Here is a 17,072-nt window from a genome sequence, read left to right as displayed (position 1 = left end):
TTAAGCATTTATTTCATATTTACATGTCTTCTGTGGACTCTACACTTAGCTACATGTTTAAGCATTTATTTCATATTTACATGTCAATATACACTTATTTCAGACATGCTCTAGTATGTGAAGAGTCTGCCTGTGCGCCTATGAACTCATTTTGGATTTAAAAAAAAAGATGCATATATAAACAATGAAGGAGCAGAGACGCATCGGTCTACATATAGTTGCATCTTTATTAAATGATAAATATAATTTCTCCGTATTAGGGACAATCAGTCAGTCATGGTGACTGGGGTGGGGGAGGGGTGGTCTCAGACCAGGCCGAAACTCCGCCTCTTCCTGCCAGGGGTGCGTCCGTGCGATGATGCGGCGGTGGTGGCGGCATTGGCCTCCGTCCCGCGGCATTCGGTGAGGCTGCAGCGACACTCCTCCACGTGGAGGTAGCTGAAGGGCTGCAGCTCTCCGTCCGGGCTGCAGCGCAGCAGCACCGTCCTGTTGCTGGAGCTGGAGCCCTGGCAGCACGAACACTGGTGCTGCAGCTCTGCAGACACCTCCGAGTATCTGAGAGGAGAGGGGGGGGGGGGAGGGGAGGGGAGGGGAGGGGAGGAGAGGAGAGGAGAGGAGAGGGGGTAGGAGGGGAGGGGAGGGGAGGTAGGAGAGGAGAGGAGAGGGGAGGTAGGAGAGGAGAGGGGAGGGGGGGTAGGAGGAGAGGAGGGGAGAGAGGAGAGGGGAGGTAGGAGAGGAGAGGAGAGAGGAGGTAGGAGAGGAGAGGAGAGGAGAGGATATTTCTCGCTCAAACATTTTTGAGAGCAATGTTTAGACGTAAATTACATTGTGTTTCACTAGTGTGTGTGTGTGTGTGTGTGTGTGTGTGTGTGTGTGTGTGTGTGTGTGTGTGTGTGTGTGTGTGTGTGTGTGTGTGTGTGTGTGTGTTTACATGGCTGTCATGTTGGAAACAACAGTAAATCAAGCTGGTGCTCCGAGGGTTTGATTAGGCAGCGGGTCTGTTATTAGAGCGGACATATAACTCACCGCTGAATTTAGCGATTGACCAATCGGAATCAAGCATTCAAGCATTCAACCAAGCCATGTTATAATAAAATATAACAATGTAATAATAATGATAAAGTAATTACTTGGTGTAGGTGCTGCAGGCTCCCTGGCAGTAAGGCATGTCCACCTCCTCTACAGCGGTACATCCTCCATGAGTGATCCTTGTCTTCACGCTGCCTAGCTTACAGGCCTTCTCCCTCTCCACACCTGGTGGGACATTCATTCATCAAACAGGTCTGCCTAGCTTACAGGCCTTCTCCCTCTCCACACCTGATGGGACATCCATTCATCAAACAGGTCTGCCTAGCTTACAGGCCTTCTCCCTCTCCACACCTGATGGGACATCCATTCATTTTACAATTTACAATTTAGGCATTTAGCAGACACTCTTAACCCATTCTGACCTGAGATCAGATTCTAACGCACAGAAGAATGGTGGTTCTTTAACGCATTTTGACCTGAGATCAGATTAAAAAAATGTCTTAAATCCTGACAGTTTAAAAAATAGCAGACCTACAAGCTCTGGGCTTGTAGATCTGCTATTTTTCAATAGCTAACGCATAGCATGATGCTAACACCAAAAGGGGTTACCGCCCAGAATAGGTTAATCCAGAGTGATTTACATTAAGCAAGAACAAAAAAGCATGGGAATACATCACATGGAAAGCATTTATCATGAAGCATGCGTAAGCTAAGAACGTAACAGTGGAATATCTATATAATGATACTATACATATAAACTGTATACTATACTATGCTATACATATGTACTATGACGTGCTATGACACAAAAACATAGTATTGATACAAACGATTATTTGCACTGCAAAACGATTCGATACCGATTACTTGCATTGCAAAATGATACAATAATGATACAAAGTCAATGTCGCTGTTTTCATGTTTTCACGTCGATATACTTTGATTCTTGAAATTAAAATAGATTTTTCGATGCAGTTACTATATCGTTGCACCCCTATTATTTATATTTACACATCATATTCAAATTAAACAGGTCATGCTGCCTAGCTTGCCTAACCAATATGTATTATAGAATGAGAATACATGTGTTCCCCTTTTCAAAATAAGGGTTGCGTGCGATAAAACCGTGGCAATGCGCCATAGATAGATTGATTAATGCTGGCGGCAAAACGTAAGATATACCAGGTCAACAAAATAATGAACCTGGCATGCGTCTACATTTGCATATCCTTATACACAGTCATACTCACATGTGGTACAGCATCCATCCGCAGCCGTCTGTAATGTATCCTATATGAATGCAAAAGGCAAAATCACATTAAAAAAAATGACAAAAGCAAACTGGAAACATGTCGGCATAATAAAGGCTGTTCCCTCTTTGTAGGCCTACACGTCGAGTGGACGGATCTCCCGTTTTTATTTTATTTCTTTAATCTGATGTCACCCGTCTGTTCCAGGAGTTTTAACTTCACTGACTTGTACGTCATCACATCAGGAGCAACCAGGGGTCCGGAGTCTTGCTCAAGGACACTTTCGACACTAACTCTGGGGGGGGGGGGGGGGGGGGGGGGGGGGGCCCACAGGGTTCGAACTGGGAACTGTAATGGGAATTTTAGAATGCCAACTACAGTGCCAGATATATGCATTATTGTATTGTGTATTTATCTTCGTTCCATTAAGTCTCTTTGCTCACCAATGTGCTCAGTCTAATTCATGCAGCTGTCAATCCAACAGCTGACTTGACTCCTCCACGCTGTCAGCAAAGGTATACTTATTTGTGTGTCGCCCTTATGTTTAGCACAGATCCGTATATGGACATAACAAGACTATAAGGACTGTCTGAGAATATGGGTTGAGGGGCTTGCTCACAGACTGCTGGAACAGGCAAGGAGGAGGCCTGTTCCTCACTCTCTTGTTCCTTGTTTCTCTGCTGACTCTTCTTAATACATTTTCAATACTTGAACCCTGAAGAACTTTGTCATTCCTTCATCTTTGGAAGATTATTTAATCGACAACAGAACCTTGCGGCAGCATGTACATTTGGAATCCAATGGTTTGCATTTGGTCCAGTGTAATTAAGTGCATTTAACACATTAAAATGTCTTGATTGCAAGACATTCAAAATAAGACCTCTAGCACCCCCTAGTGTAGGCTCTGTGTAAATAGTATGTTTGTACATACACCATACTTAAACATAATCCTTAACCCATTTCGGGTGGGAACCCTTTTGGTGTTTTAAACATTATGTTATAATTTAGCTATTGAAAAATAGCAGATCTACAAGCTCATAGCGCAAGCTTGTAGGTCTGCTATTTTTTGAAAAATCATGAAAATGTGCCTCAAACCTTTCAGAAAATTGTCATTATTTAGAAGATTTTTAAATTTTGACGTCAGGCTTGAATGGGTTACTGTTGTACCGTACCTCTGTGCTGTTTACATGTTTTACTGATAAAGTATTCAATCAATCAATCAATCAATCAATCAATCAGCCAGCCAGCCAGTCATACATACAGGCTGACAGTTGCTCCTCTGGAAGGGCGGGCAGAAGGTGTTGGACCTGCTGGTCATGAAGGAGGCTCCGTTCTTAACGCAGTTGTAGCGTTCACACCGGTTCCCCGGTGGAGACCAGCTGTGACCGGGCTGTGGGGTGAGAGGTCACACACACACACGCACGCACGCACGCACGCACACACACACACACACACACACACACACACACACACACACACACACACACACGCGCGCGCGCACACACGCACACGCACGCACACACAATGATTTGTATGTCCACATCACATGTGGACAGGTGTAAGACAGTGCGTGAAATTAATTTGGGCGCGACAATCAAGCACCATCAGCATTATCTTTGTAATTTCCACGAGAGAAAGATCAAAATGTTCTACGTAATATTATTTACACAAGGTATGCTGTAGGCCTATATCTTTACGCCGTTGTGGTTCAGTATCTGAGGTACTGTAGGCCTATATCTCTACCCCGGTGCCGTCCAGTACCTGAGGTGAGACATAGAGGTCCGTGAGCCTAGCCTGACGATATGCTTTGGGCGTTAGAGTTAAGGTGTGAATAAAACGTATTGTATTCTGTTAACGTATTGTATTCTGTTAACGTATTGTAACTGTTAGCGTATTGTATTCTGTTAACGTATTGTAACTGTTAAAGTATTGTATTCTGTTAACATATTGTAACTGTTAACATATTGTATTCTGTTAACGTATTGTATTCTGTTAACGCAGTTCATTGGAAAGTAAGTAACATAAACTGGGATGTGACTATGTATTACGTCATGTGATAGTGAGGTTCTACCTCCCTCTAACAGTGTGTTGTGAGGTTCTACCTCCCTCTAACAGTGTGATAGTGAGGTTCTACCTCCCTCTAACAGTGTGATAGTGAGGTTCTACCTCCAGCAGGACCGTATCCCTGGTCCCGTTGACGTTGAGGAGACAGCGGGTCTGGACACAGTGTCCGCAGCAGGCGTCCAGATCGTCCACGTACTCGTATCCCTGAAACAAATGACACCAAACCTCATGCACATGTACAGTATGTACAATATATACACACAACACTGTGTTTAAGTATTTAAACAAAAACATGTACTTACACTGCGTTTATGTATTTAAAAAACATGTACTTACACTGCGTTTATGTATTTAAAAAACATGTACTTACCCTGCGTTTATGTATTTAAAAAACATGTACTTACACTGCGTTTATGTATTTAAAAAGCATGTACTTACCCTGCGTTTATGTATTTAAAAAACATGTACTTACACTGCGTTTATGTATTTAAAAAACATGTACTTACCCTGCGTTTATGTATTTAAAAAACATGTACTTACACTGCGTTTATGTATTTAAAAAACATGTACTTACACTGCATTTATGTATTTAAACAAAAACATGTACTTACACTGCGTTTATGTATTTAAAAAACATGTACTTACACTGCGTTTATGTATTTAAAAAACATGTACTTACACTGCTTTATGTATTTAAAAAACATGTACTGCGATTAAGTCTTTTTGACATTATTAGGGTACAGTGTGTCAGCCCTTCGGTCGCCCGTCGCATTAAAGCGTCTTACTGGTGTTTGTTTGTGTGTGTGTGTGTGTGTGTGTGTGTGTGTGTGTGTGTGTGTGTGTGTGTGTGTGTGTGTGTGTGTGTGTGTGTGTGTGTGTGCGTGCATGTGTGGTGGTGTTATAATAAGAAGGTGTCTGACCGGGTCACAGTTCATCTCACAGTGCTGTGGTTCACACAGGATCTTGAACAGGTTGTTGTGAGGGTCCAGTTCTTTGGAACAGACGCAGTCCTGGCACTCTACCACTGGTACTGAAGCCCCGGGCTACAGGAGAAGAAGAAAACACTTTGGATGGAACCATATGGTACTGAAGCATATGGTACTGAAGCATATGGTACTGAAGCATATGGTACTGAACCATATGGTACTGAAGCATATGGTACTGGAGCATATGGTACTGAACCATATGGTACTGAAGCCCAGGGCTGGAGGAGAAGAAGGAACCATATGAAAATTACATGTTGCAATTATTGGGGCCAAAGATAATGGTGTTTTATGATATTCTTGCAATAATTAACAACAAAGTTTATTTGGTTAATATAATTTTGAGGATAATACACAAATAAAGTCTATTTACATTGTGCTTCTCAACATAAAATGCAACATATACACTCAAATACAACACATGAAACATATTGTTTTTCTGGCTGCAGTCGGTGGACTTCACTGTATGTGACGACTCACGATGAATCAACCAGGCAGGTTCATTACTCACCTCATACTCAGTGTTCTTGTGGACAGGTTTATAAATTAATACTCACCTCATACTCCATGTTCTTGTGGACAGGTTTATAAATTATTACTCACCTCATACTCAGTGTTCTTGTGGACAGGTTTATAAATTATTACTCACCTCATACTCAGTGTTCTTGTGGACACAAACACGTTTGGGCTCTGAGGACATAATTTAAACACAAATCCATGGATGTTATGGATATGCTAATGTGATTTTTTTCTAGACATCCAATCAGAATCAATGGTCATTTTATCTAGACATCCAATGAGAACTTACTGCAGGAGTTCTCTGGGCAGCACTTGCCGTCGGGGACGCTGAGCTCTGGGACGTGTCCCACTGGACAGTTGGTCCTGACCGCTGGACACTTACTGCTGTCACAGTCTGTCCACACAGGGAGAGACAATACTGTACATGATATCTGACCTCTATCTTACAGTAACTCAGGTAAATAGGTAGATAATTTTGTCTGTTTCTTCGATTGATCTCTATTCCCCTTACCACCCACCTCACCCCCCAACCCCTTGCCCTGCATATTGCAATACAATGCTCCTGGCCTCTTCTTATTCCCTTTCTTTTTTCTATGGAAATAACAAGAACGATAGAACGGGCACAGCCACACATTAAATAACAAGAACGATAGAACGGGCACAGTCACACATAAAATAACAAGAACGATAGAATGGGCACAGCCACACATTAAATAACAAGAACGATAGAACGGGCACAACCACACATTTCACCCACTTTTCTTTTCACCTGAGATGTGACAAATAAAGATGATTCAGATTTTCATTGTCAACTCCACACTTCTCTTCACTTCCCCATTAACTTCTATGTATTATACTTGAAAAAGGTAGATCGATCCAGTAGTTTACAAGATTCACTTAAAAATTTAAAATTAAAACTCACAGACAGAGACAGACAGACCCAATTACAGATGGCTTTCCTCCTATAGAGCTACAACATGGGGCGCATACTTAGTTTAGACTAGTCATTGGTTAGACATGGGTTAAGGTTAGGTTTAGGTGTGCTGCCCCGTGGAAGGTTAGGTTTAGGGTGAGGGTTAAGGTTAGGTTTAGGTGTGCTGCCCCGTGAGAGGTTAGGGTTAGGGTGAGGGTTTAGACTAGTCATTAGTTAGACATGGGTTAAGGTTAGGTTTAGGTGTGCTGCCCCGTGGGAGGTTAGGTTTAGGGTGAGGGTTAAGGTTAGGTTTAGGTGTGCTGCCCCGTGGGAGGTTAGGTTTAGGGTGAGGGTTAAGGTTAGGTTTAGGTGTTCTGCCGCCCGTGGGAGGTTAGGTTTAGGGTGAGGGTTTGATATAGGTTGTAGTTGTATAGCACTAATGACTGGTCTATAAACCAATGACTAGTCTAAACCATAAACTGTCTAAACTAAATACAAAACCATGTAAAAAACATGATAACATATGGTGCGTCTTACGGCAGACGTAGGCAGCACAGCAGGGGTCTGCTCATGATAATAACAACATATGGTGCGTCTTACGGCAGACGTAGGCAGCACAGCAGGGGTCTGCTCATGATAATAACAACATATGGTGCGTCTTACGGCAGACGTAGGCAGCACAGCAGGGATCTGCCGGGTCGCTCTGGTTGACCAGGACGAAGCCCGGTGCCGTGCAGTTGAGGGCGGCAGGCGGAGCCGGACACGCCTTGGGCAGACAGCGGACCGCCTTGGTGGGCCCGTCACACACACACTGCTGGCAGTTCAGCTCAAACCGCTCGTTGAACTGGGAGCACAGAGCCAAGGTCAGTACATTCTGACCTGAGATCAGATTCTAAAAAATGTCTTCTACATCCTGACAGTTTTCTGAAAAAGCTATGTTTCTATGTCAGTCGTTCTTCGATTAAAAAAAAATAGCAGACCTACAAGCTCGTATGAGCTTGTAGATCTGCTATTTTTCAATAGCTAAAGCATAACATAACACCAAAAGGGGTTCCCGCCCCAAAATGGGTTTTTAACTAAAACTAACTAACAAACAAATAACTAAAATTAAAAATGTTAAATGAACTAAATAAAAACTATAGGAAAGGAAAAGAAAATTATAACTAACTGAAACTGTATTGTGTTTACAAAACTAACTAAAAAATGAAAAATTAACCTTGTTTTTGTCAAGTTATTTATAAGCTTAAATCTGTTAGGTGTATATTCTTTTTTAAATGCTATATTTTTATTACACAATAATTACTGACATGTACGTCTTGAAAAGGGCAGGAAAACAATGACAGCAAAACTAAAACTAACACTGAACCTAATATAAACTAAACTTAATCTTAAACTTAAAGCGTTTTCACAAAAATAAAAACTAATAGAAAGTAGCAAACCCGCTATAAAAACCTTCCAACAACAAGTTTCACAATGCATCCCGAAGTGATGCGTTGTGAGCTTAGTTTTTTTGGGTCCCGGGGCAAATATCTTGAGCTAAAAGGTTTAGGAACCACTGCTCACCTCACGTGCGTTGCCCTCAGCGTCAATACATCCTGTATGAACACACACATGTTACACACACATGTTACACACACATGTCAATACATCCTGTATGAACACACACATCATGTTAAGACTGACACAAATAACACAATAACACTGTCTGGTTATGTATATTCTATTAGGTAATAAATGTACAGTGCAGTACTCTGAAAATACATCAATAGACAATGGATGCATTAATATAAACTATCAATAGTGTACACATGACAATTTACAATTTGCTGGTGCCGATTGCCTAAGCTTGCCCAGGACCTTCTAGCTGTGAGGTGGCAGCGCCACACCCTGCCCCCTAGCAGACGCTACACCGTGCCCCCTAGAAGACGCTCTCGTCCACGTTCATCTACAGACGTATCAAATAAACATGTACCACATTTCTCGACACATATCCCAGACTCCTTGTTGAAGAGTTTCGTGCCGTCAGGACAGAAGCAGCCTTCAGTCGTAACGTTCAAGACGGACTCATTTGGACTGGAATTAAACAAAGAAGTTACATCATTATATTAATGCACTGTCTGTACGATTAAGCAATATGGTCTCTCTCTCACGCACGCACGCACGCACACGCACACACACACACACACACACACACACACACACACACACACACACACTGCACAGTACTCCAGGGAATAGAATAGAGATAGACAAACTTACTGCATACAGTTACACTAGTGCTAACTGTATGCTGTATATGTGTTGTCCATCTAGCACAGCGGCCCCGAACCTCTTGTATCTTAAAAGACCATTTGGTTTTTCTAGTTGGAACCTACTTGTCTTCACAGGTGGGAGGCTCCGCGGGGCCACAGGGCTTGTAAACCTTGTCTGCTGGACATCTACTGGCTGTTGAGGAAGGAGAGGAGTTATGCAAGAAGTTAGAACTTATACAAATAAATAAAACCTTTCCACCAACCATAAATACACCCTTTCACCTTAAATGCACAATATAATAAAACCTTTTCACCATAAACACAGTCTTACCACATAGCGTAGTGTGGTTCCTCCAGTGCAGACACACCCCGGCCTGGGCGCAGGCATCGGCGTAGGCCTGCAGGCTGGTACACTCCACCACGGGGTTCTCCACGTGGCAGCTGTCGTACGCGCAGCCCTGGTAGAAGTTGTCGGGAGAGACCAGGTGATGGCAGGCCTCAAATACACTGTGGGGGATATGACATACAATACAGGCCTCAAATACACTGTGGGGGATATGACATACAATACAGGCCTCAAATACACTGTGGGGAATATGACATACAATACAGGCCTCAAATACACTGTGGGGGATATGACATACAATACAGGCCTCAAATACACTGTGGGGGATATGACATACAATACAGGCCTCAAATACACTGTGGGGGATATGACATACAATACAGGCCTCAAATACACTGTGGGGAATATGACATACAATACAGGCCTCAAATACACTGTGGGGGATATGACATACAATACAGGCCTCAAATACACTGTGGGATATGACATACAATACAGGCCTCAAATACACTGTGGGATAATTATGACATAAATATGGAGATGCAAGGTGTCAGTGGTTACATGTGATGTGTAAGTGGGTAGGTGAGTGTTCATTTTGTTGACTATAACTATGACATTTGACACAACTATTTGGGTACTTTTGGGTATACTTTTGGGTATACTTTTGGGTATACTTTCTTTTTTACTTTTGGGTACTTTTGGGCAATTAGTAGTACCCTTTCTTTTCACTGACAAAGAAAGACAAAACAAAATGAGAAACTAAACTATGATGATGACTGAAACTATGATATAAATATACATGTACAATTTCATCAACAAAATAATAAGTAAAACTGTTTTTACTTATTATTTCTACTGCATAGAACTAAGATAAGTCATTTTATGCTTTGCTACGTGTGGGTGATGTTATGCTCCGAAAATACACAATCTACAAGCTAACAACAAATCACAGCAAGGACATGCTGTGAGCTTGTAGATCGTCTATTTTCGGCACACAGCTAAATAATACATAATTATAAATACGAAATTATACAAATAAAGTGAGTGGCTGGATGGTAACCGCAAGGTTGCCAGTTCGAACCTGGGCTCCCCCAGAGTTACTGTCGAAGTGTCCTTGAGCATGACACTGAACCCCTAATTGCTCCCGATGTGCTAGTTGGTGCCTTGCATGGTTTCCGCTGCCATCGGTGTATGAATGTGTGTGAATGGGTGAATGTAATGCACAATCTCTGTAAAGCGCCTTGGATAAAGGCGCTATATAAATGCACCCATTTACCAATTACCATTTAACAACAAATCACAGCAGGCACAGCTGTGAGCTTGTAGATCGTCTATTTTCGGCACACAGCTAAATAATACATAATTATAAATACGAAATGATACAAATAAAGTGAGTGGCTGGATGGTAACCGCAAGTTTGCCAGTTCGAACCCTGTGGGCTCCCACAGAGTTATTGTCGAAGTGTCCTTGAGCAAGACTCTGAACCCCTAATTGCTCCCGATGTGCAGGTTGGTGCCTTGCATGGTTTCCACCGCCATCGGTGTGTGAATGTGTGTGTGAATGGGTGAATGTAATGCATAATCTATGCAAAGCGCCTTGGATAAAGGCGCTATATAAATGCACCCATTTACCATTTACAGTACAGTACAGTACAGCATAGTACAGTACAGCACAGCACAGCACAGCCCAGTCCAGTCCAGTCCAGTCCAGTGCAGTACAGTACAGTACAGCACAGCACAGCACAGCACAGCACAGCACAGCACAGGACAGGTACAGTAGCCTTACCCGCTCGTCAGCAGGTCACACATGGAGTGCGGCTTGCAGGGTGTGAGTGTGGGCGGGGCGGGGGGCGTGTCCGTGGGCGTGACGGCGGGCACGGGGCAGTCAGGCTCGTAGATGTGTGCGGCCGGCCAGTAGTCTGCCATCACCGCGCAGCTGTGGACCAGCTGACCGCTGGGCAGCATGCAGTCGTCGGCCTGGTTGTTGTTGCACGTTCCTGAGCAGAAAAATAAACATTCAAGCTAAACATGCTCCAAGGTGTCAGTGGTTACGTGTGATGTGTATGAATGAATGGAAGAATGGATGGATGAATGAATGAATGAATGAATGAATGAATGAATGAATGAATGAATGAATGAATTTTTATTTTCGTGTCTTGTCGTTAAGACCCATCCCTTACGGGATTATAAGACACCAACAACATAAATAAACAATATCACGTTCACTTCCCACAAAGAAGTTACACCAAGTATTTGATAAAACAAAAACAGAAATAAGCAATAACATAAAAATAAAATAAATAAAAATAAAATAGGTCACATATAAGTTTTCTTGTCCGTATGTCCCAAGCTTTCTCTATATATTCTGCTAATGCAAAGATCTTCTTTTCGAAAATCCATCTCAGTCGCTCTGCATTACTTAACCACATCAGATCTATATTTTTACATCTGTTAAATAACTTTTGACGTAGCTCATGATACAACGGGCAATAGAAAAGTGTAAGTGTGTAGGTGACAGTGTTCATTTTGTAGAACTATGACAAAACGTTCATCGCACGCCTTTCTTTTCGCTGACAGAGATGGAGAGGAGGTGACTAATTACTGTTTTAGATCCTTGTTCATGACTGTGTGTGTGTGTGTGTGTGTGTGTGTGTGTGTGTGTGTGTGTGAGTGCATGGGACCAGAATGGAAACAATTAACCCTTTTACTGCTGCCATTTATTGAGAAATTAGGACCTAATTCATGCCAGCATTTTTTTAATTTGAGCTCTTATTTTGAAAAGCCACATTTTGCCTCAACCGGAAGTGAGCTTATCCCTGCCAGCTTTACGTTGCCAAGACAACCTTTGTTTACATGATCGAAAAATGCCGGTACATTTTTGCACTCCACAACGTCGGCTCGTGCCGTCAAAGAAACGCTGTTTTGACCAAAAATGCCATCTGGGACAAGGAATAGGAGATACAGGCGATTGAAAGAAACGGATAGAATGGATTCTTATGGCGACGGTGAATTAATATGAACGATCCAGTGCAGTGCTAACAACAGTGCTAGCTAACCGGCTAACGTGAGTAGCATTATGGCTTGATCAATCATATGCACTAATAAAGGGCAATTGCCGAAGGGCTTCGGCAATGGCAGCAAGCGTTAATATCAAATTAATGCTTCAATTGCCGAAGGGCTTCGGCAATGGCAGGAAGACGGTTAAGACCGCAAGAAAATCCCTTTGGACCAAAATGCCTGACTGTACATTGCGCTGTTTGCATTTTTCTTATTGTCTAATAAAATATTCAATCAATCAATCAATGAAATACTGAAACTATATGATTAAATATGTTGTCAATTTCATCAACAAATAATAAGTACAAACTGTTAGGGAGGGACTGCGTAGAACTAAGAGAAGTAATTTTGACACACTGCGGCTCACCGCTCCAAGAGATGGGTCAAACAGAGAACACATTTCACTGCGGTAACATCTGTGACTAATCGTATGACTTTGTCATCAAATACAGATATCATATGTTTAAATACTCACCACAGTGGCCCCTGGGTGTTTTTGTAGTAAAGGGCCATTCTGACCTGAGATCAGATTCTAAAAGTGTCTTCTACATCCTGACAGTTTTCTGAAAAAGCTATGTTTCTATGTCAGTCGTTCTTCGATTTTTCAAAGACAGCAGACCTACAAGCTCGTAGCGCTATGAGCTTGTAGATCTGCTGTTTCTCAATAGCTTAAAGCATAACATAATGCTAACACCAAAAAAGGGGTTCCCCCAAAATGGGATAATTACTCACCACAGTGGCCCTGGGTGTTCTTGCCGAAATGCTTGAAGGGCAGGTTGACGCTGAAGCCGCTCACTCCGAAGGTGACGACCACGCCCAGCGCTGGGATCTCCAGCAGAAGGTTGACGCCCGAGGACAGCACCTTGAGGCCTCCGTGGGAGTGCGGCAGCTTCAGCGGCGCCTCGTCTTTCAGAGCCTGATGGGGATTATGAAGACGTCACAGGAGCAAAAAACAAAGAAGAAGAAGAACTTCAACATGACCGTACAGGGACGTGGCAAGCTAATATGGTATCTTCCTCGGATTCGGGTTCTTGGAAATGCCCCCCAGCCAAATGGTGCGCTGTGACTGGCCTGTCGCTGTGATTGACAGCCTACACCTAAACCTAACCCTAACCTTAACCTCAGTAAAACTATACCTAAACCTAACCCTAACCTTAACCTCAGTAAAAAATATACCTAAACCTAACACTAACCTTAAACTCAGTAAAACTATACCTAAACCTAACCCTAACCCTAACCTCAGTAAAACTATACCTAAACCTCTTTTCTTCAGAATATTTATGGCACTTATTTATTGTGACACATTTATCCAACTAGTACTAGTGGTACAATTAAAGTATGTGTTTTAATTGCAAGGATTGCAATTGTCACAGACCTGTTGTTGTTGTTGTGAGGTGGCTTCTCGCCCCTCAGGGCGTCTTACTGGTTTGAATTTCTGGTTGTTGGCAAAACCCTATACGTATCACGTCGTCCTGAACGTGAACGTGAACACATTGCCTGTTTACCTCTAACTCCACGGCACCCATGAGGTTGTGGTTCTTATACCGCTAAAGGCCTATTCATAGTCTGGACTTTCGGTGGTGAGGTGACCACCGCTCCGGTGGTGAGCTGACCACCGGAGCTGAAATAACGTTGAGCGGTGGTGAGTAAAAACAGAGAGAAGGGCTGGAGCGGTGGCGGTGGTTTGCTCTTCACCGCGGCTCGTGACGTCATGTTGTAGTTCGGTGGTCACCCCACCACCGAAAATCCAAACTATGTATGAGCCTTAAGTCCACAGCACCCATGAGGTTGTGGTTCTTATACCGCTAAGTCCACAGCACCCATGAGGTTGTGGTTCTTATACCGCTAAGTCCACAGCACCCATGAGGTTGTGGTTCTTATACCGCTAAGTCCACAGCCCACAGCACCCATGAGGTTGTGGTTCTTATACCTCTAACTCCACGACGCCCATGACATTGTGGTTCTTGAGCGTGACGATCTCTGAGCCGCGGGCCACGGTGATGGATCGAGGGCAAGACACGGGCTCCCGAGGGTCGCACATGATGTTGTCGATGTAGATCTTCAGGTGGTGGCGCAGGACGACCTCCTCCATCAGGACGTAGGTGCAGTTCCCCTGGTAGCTGTAGAAGAGTCCGTCGAACGTGATGTAGTGAGGGTCGCCCCAGCCCTTGCACTGACCTGCAGACACGACAGGTTTAGTGGTGACCTCTGTTATAGAGACTGAAGCTTTACCAATGGGCTATATAGAGTCGCAGTCCCACCCCCTTTCATGACGACGCCAGGCCCAGTCCCGCCCCCTTTCATGATGACGCCAGGCCCAGCCCCGCCCCCTTTCATGACGACGCCAGGCCCAGCCCCGCCCCCTTTCATGACGACGCCAGGCCCAGGAAATTATTCCCAATGCATTTTTCCCATAGACATTTCAAAAGGTATTTATTTAAAGATGGTTATGCCGCGGACAAAGCCAACTCGAGTCGTGTCAACTCATGACAACAAACACAATATTTTGGACCAAACAAATAATTTCAAAGAAGAAAAACAACAAAAAAAGTGATTTTTTTTTTCTTCGTTCTAATTATTTGTTCGGCCCAAGAAATTGTTGTCGTGATTTGTCACGACAAGAGTTGGCTTTGTCCACGGCGTAAACGTCTTTAAATAAATACTTTTTAAAATGTCTTTTCCTGGGCCCTGGTAGGGGGCGGGACTGCGACGCTCTATACATCCACGTATGATAACAGCATCCTAATGTTATAGAGACTAAAGCTTTACCAATGGGCTATAATATTATGCACAGACAGCATTTAGGAAAGAACTTAATTGGGCCAATTTCCTACTTCCTTCACATGTGTTACCGATGATCTACAAGCTCAAAATGCGTCGCAATGCGACACGTTTTGAGCTTGTAGATAAGCAATGTTTAGCTTGAATTGAAATACTTCATACTTTTTTGCTATTTTGAATTGGAATACTGAAAAGTAAGCTTTTCATTTCATTTCAAATGCATTTATTTATAGTTAATAATGAAAAAGACATTAGTAACATTGTAATACTACTAATTACTAGTACTAGTAAACATATAGCTAGGTGTAATGTTAGAGACCACAGAAGTGAACCTTTCAAGCCTGTTTTCTCAACTCCCTGTTTCTCTTTACTCTATAAGCCATATCTCCAAAACTGGTGGGTCAAACTGAACAACCAATATGTCAATTTGAAGCTATGATTCCCTGCTTTCACATGACATGACAAAACAAAAGAATCCAATGGCAGTCCCTCAGTCAAATCTGGTCAGATATGTGTTGTCTAGAGTCAACTCACAGTCGCAGGCATAATGCTGACAGCAGTAGTTCTAGAGTCAACTCACAGTCGCAGGCATAATGCTGACAGCAGTAGTTTTCGTCGTATACGAGGACGGGCGTCAGTCCGTTGGCGCAGGTGATTTCCTCGAGCGGCGGACACTCGTACGGAATGATTTCGACCGTGTTGTTCTCGATACATCTGGCCATGGTGCAGTTACACAGCAGGAAGGTCTCGTTGATCTGACGAAGGACACGGAGGAAAGTAAGAGACGTGAGGGGAAGAAAGGGTAACAGGTACGGTCGGCCCTTTTCCATCTCGCCCCACTACTCTGCTTAGCTGTGAATAACAAACATAATACATGTTTTGTGATTATAGAAAAGGTATTATCATATTAATTTATCGTTGTTAAGTTCACTCTGTATATCCACGGGCATAATAGCATAATGATGCCATTACAAAACATGGGCTACATGGAAGAAATGTCCCGTTATTATCGTTCTCCTGGGCCCGCCGATCGCTGCCGTACCACAGGAATAATTCAGCTGGATTATCACACACCACCCAGCCTACACACACACACACACTACCGGTCTGCCAGAACCGGACGAGGGTCCAGTACTTAGAGATTAGAACACTTACCATCTTATCCCATTCAGGGCAGTCGGGCGTCACGGCGGGGGGCGTAACGGAAGGCGTCGGTGGTCTCGTGGGCAGAACCACGGGGGCCGTTGTGGGGGCCGTGGTGGTGCTGCAGTCGACCGTCACGTTGTACAACTCACAGATGCCAGAGCACGTGATGCTCAGACACAGGCCCATTCCGAGGTCTTTGTTGTCCAATATTGTCGCTCCTAAAAAAGAAAACAAGTGAAAAACATGAGGGGGTGTCATTTGTTTCCTTTGTTAATTTGGTGGCCCTGTTGTTAACAAACCATTTGAGGCTGTTATGTATTAGGCTGTAGTAAGTTAATTACACCCCCCCCCCCATGGAGCCTTGAATTCAAGGGGATTTTTTTGTTTTTCTCGCATTCCTCAGTCAATAAATTGAGGAGTCGGTCATCAAATTATTGCTTTAGGAATACGACAAAACAAGACATCTGCATGAATTCAAGGCTTCTTTGACTGATTGACTGTATAGTTTATCAGACAGAAATGTAAATACAGCAACAGAGGACAGTCAAACACCCAGTCTATAGCACAAAAAAATTGCCCTAAATGGAGAATGTAGTTGATAGAAAATTACATATTTTGAGTGGTGCAACCACTCCTATAATATGTGTGTCCTATGGGTCAGTACAGTACAGTACAGTACAGTACAGTACAGTACAGTACAGTACAGTACAGTACAGTACAGTACAGTACAGTA

The sequence above is a fragment of the Protomyctophum parallelum genome (assembly GCF_964188405.1).
Source record: "Protomyctophum parallelum genome assembly, chromosome: 10".
NCBI lineage: Eukaryota > Metazoa > Chordata > Actinopteri > Myctophiformes > Myctophidae > Protomyctophum > Protomyctophum parallelum.
Note: the sequence above shows the minus strand (reverse complement) of the source record.